This window comes from Scatophagus argus, chromosome 11, assembly GCF_020382885.2.
Source record: "Scatophagus argus isolate fScaArg1 chromosome 11, fScaArg1.pri, whole genome shotgun sequence".
NCBI classification, from domain to species: Eukaryota; Metazoa; Chordata; class Actinopteri; family Scatophagidae; genus Scatophagus; species Scatophagus argus.
Genome location: NC_058503.1, coordinates 14,871,240 through 14,875,212, shown reverse-complemented (window position 1 = coordinate 14,875,212; position 3,973 = coordinate 14,871,240). Strand labels below are relative to the sequence as shown.

The 3,973-nt window shown below is 39.0% G+C and overlaps 1 non-coding gene across 1 annotated transcript; it reads right to left on the bottom strand.

Moving 5' to 3' along the window:
- Positions 1-2,661: 2,661 nt before the first annotated feature.
- On the bottom strand, positions 2,662-2,826 carry LOC124067687. The gene has a single exon (XR_006844794.1). It is a non-coding gene; the product is annotated as a U1 spliceosomal RNA (small nuclear RNA).
- Between the last annotated feature and the right edge of the window lie 1,147 nt (positions 2,827-3,973).

Genomic DNA, 3,973 nt, shown 5'->3' with positions numbered 1-3,973 from the left:
TACTAACAAACACAAAGGTTTATTTCAATCATTGGTGATAGTTGCAACATGTTAAAGATTTACCAAGGCATTTTAGTGACTTTTATTTTGTTTCCTTTCAAGTTTAAAGTGTGTTTTACATTGATCGTTTAGTTAAAATTGCTGTTTTTATCAGTGGAGTCTGGTGGCTTTGAGGTGAGTAAAAGAACAGCTGCTTTGGGTTTGGGGTGGAGGTTTGGCCAATGTGTCCATTTGTTTTGAGATGCTGTAGTGCAACATCTAGTTTCAGTGATTGCCATATATTGAACGTACATTTTTACATTGTTGTCATTGGTGTGTGAAGCTGTCACATCTGTAGCCTTCACGGCACAAGCAACAGTAAAACTTCGAAGGTTAAATGCTTATTCTATCAATATGCTCCAGCAAGGACAGACGACTTCATTGCCCTTACCAAATTCACAGTCTGCCAGTTTCCATGATGGGGGCACAGATGAACTGAGTCTCCCTGTGTGGCAGAGAAACACACGAATACTTGGCTTTCTTTTTGGCAATGTAAGTATGCAGTGCAGAGAAAGCTGCTACTAAACCCTGTAAAGCTTTTTATGACAGAACTGGAGTAGCACAGTGAGATCTTATGTCACTGTAGTAAGCTCTGCTTTTGTCATGGTTATCACTCAAATCCTGCTCCAAACTTCAAAAGGTGGATACAAGGTTATGAAGTTATGAAGTGTTGTATGCAATACAAAACTGTTTGACTGATTGAATGACTTTGAAAACACCAGTAACAAGTGCTGAACCTCATATTTTGACACTTTACCTGGTGTTGCATAATAGAATTCATGGCAAAACATCAGGATATTATGCATTATCTTGTATTCACAATTTTTGCACTGCATAAATTGGTCCATAATTTCTTGGTCTGTTATATTTTATTTAAATAAAACATTCATTGCAATGAACACACCCACTCACACGCAAATCTACTTCTTCTACTTTTTTTTTGTTGTCAGCATCTTAATAATAAAAAATATAGATCTGTGTTAGGTAGGGAAAACAAAAATAAATCAAAAATAAATAAAAAATAAATGTTGGGACAATATATTTGTATTTACATATTTTTCTGCTTTGTGTTTGGTGAGATGACAATTGAATCACTATTATATAATGGCAAAGTTGTCTGTTAAAATATACCTGCAGGTTAATGGTAACAGTGACAAGATGTGATCCGCTCCAGTGATATTTAAGATGACATTTAAAATGAGTGCTCACAGAGCCGTCCTGCTAACACACAGTGTCGGGATGTGTTTGCACAGCACAATTTTCCCATTAATTCCCATTAATCAATAACATTCTGATTTAAACACATGTTTTTTTGCAGAGCTGATGATGGAAAAAGGTAAGTTGGTCCAAAATTGCCTGTTGACATGAAGGCCAGTGATGATGTTACACAGCTACTTTTTGACTTCAGTCTCTCAACTCAATGCCTCAAGAAGGCTCTTCGATTGTTGTTTGAACTGAAATGGATGCATTATCGTCCTTAACTTCAATGTGCATCACCACATTGCCTCCTAAAAAGGGAAGAAATCTGTAGCCACTTCTGTGCCTACTGCAGAGTGGAAATACTAGTTCGATATGGGAATGCATGCAGTGCACACTTTCCCATTGACAACAAAAGTCAAATGTTAGTGGGCGTTTTGTCTATTGTAAGAGAAATGGGGAGTCGTACATCACTTTAGTTTTGAAGCTGGCTAATACAGGCCAAATATTTATTTATATTCTAAATATATATTACTTATACTCAGTTTGTCAATTTCCCCTGGGGATCAATGAAAGATTGATTATTACTTGGATATCATTCAGTCAATTATATTTTATATATATATATAAAAAAAACAGAGATCACTACAGAAACTTAAATGTCATTAATTTTTTTTTTTTACCACAGACATGTATGTCGTGGTTAAATAAGTTGACCAGCCAACTCAATATTTATTTAGTAAACTGTGCTTGGACTTGTGACAGTGATGGCAAGGCTGATATATTCTGCATTTTGTATTTGTACAGGTGTATTGTTTCAGAGAAATAAAAAAGGGGAGAAAGACACTCAAAAGTCTCAGAACAGTAGTCATACTCTGTAGCTTGGGATGCTTAGTAAGCTTCTTTTGTTTCATTTGCAGGAATAAGGCCAAAAATTGGATACACTGAATATTATTTGATCTATTCCACCACTGCCTGCCTAATAGCCCAATGTTGAGTTATGTGTTATAGTGCCTGAAATAGCCCCTTATTTTCTCATTAGGTGCATTATGTTCATATAATGGTGATTTCTCTGCCACCCCAAATACCACTGGTCCCATTCTGACTACCCCATTGAATTCCCTGGGCCTGCTACTGCAGCACCCAGTGAAAAAAATGCTTAATCTGTTATATTTCAGCAAAAGCAGTGGCATTTTGTCAAAAAATAAATAAACAAATAAAAAAAATGTATGCATACAATGTGAAGGATCATTGAGATCATAAATGGCATTTCATCCACTCAGAACCAAGCAAGAAGCTATGACACACTCAATAAAAGTAACATCACTGCTGTGGGGGGGGCGCTAGTGTTCTCTTTTGAATGCTTACTGCTTTCTTGAAATAAGATAATCCTTTATTAGTCCCATAACTGGGAAATTACAGAATCAGGGGAGAGTGCGAACGCAGTCCCCCACTACCAGAAATTATGCAGTCGAGATTCCCACATTTGGGGAATTTGCCAGGATCAGCACAACCGGAGTGCAATGGCCGAGCCTCACCCTGGGTAAACCACCTTCTTGATCATGGTATCTCCCCTGCCAGGTATAATAACTGCAGATCTGACATTTACACAGATTGGGGCAGACTTTGCTCCTCACCAAAACTATTTATGTACTCATTACTATCAGTTGAGCTGTAAAATACCTGAGTAAAGGTACTTCCTCCAGACCCAAAGTTCATGACCATAGGTGAAGGTAGGAACGTAGATTGACTGGTAAATTGAGACCTTCACCTTACGGCTCAGCTCCCTCTTTACCTCAACGGACCGATACAACAACCACATTACTGCTGTCGCTGCACCGATCCGCCTGTCAGTCTCACGCTCCCATCTTCCCTCACTCATGAACAAGACCCCAAGATATTTAAACTCCTCCACTTGAGGCAGGAACTCAAGCAGACCACCTTTTTCTGGTCAAGAACCATTGCCTCGGATTTGGAGGTGCTGATTCTCATCCCAGTCGCTTCGCACTTGGTTGCAAACCTCCCCAGCGCATGCTGAAGGTCCTGGCTTGAAGAAGCCAACAGGACAACATCATCCGCAAAAAGCAGAGATGAAATCCTGTGGTTCCCAAACCAGACACCCTCCGGCCCCTGGCTGCGCCCAGAAATCCTGTCCATAAAAATAACAGGACCAGTGACAAAGGGCAGCCCTGCCGACTTACTGCTGGCAATGCGGACCAGACTTCTGCTCCAGAAGTACAGAGACCAAACAAGTCTTCAAATATGAAAAAGTCTCAGACCAAATTGTAATTTTCTGATTCAATCTGTTTTTTCAACATTGACTTATTTTTTCATGCACTTCATGCACTGTAGACCTTCCAGAGGCATGAAATTATATGCCATACTATTCAATCCTATAACCTATCATGGATTATGTATGCATTTATCTTTTTCGTGCCTTAGAAAAAACTGCCTAAGTTAGATTTGAATAGTTTCCGCCTTAATATTTTAGGAAGCCATTGAGGATCTTTGTATGATTCAGCAGCAGCAAAGCTGGCTTGAAAGTAAAATGTACCACCTGTGTCTGTGAACTTTGCCAACAAGAAAATCCATGTGTAATGACTGAACACAGATAATATCTTAAAGAAAAGTGAGGGCCTCAGAGGTCTCAAGCATTCCTTTCGGGAAAAAGCAGCAGTAGAAGGTGAAGTAAACCACGGAGAACAGTGCAAAAACTGACTGGTAAGAGAATAATTAC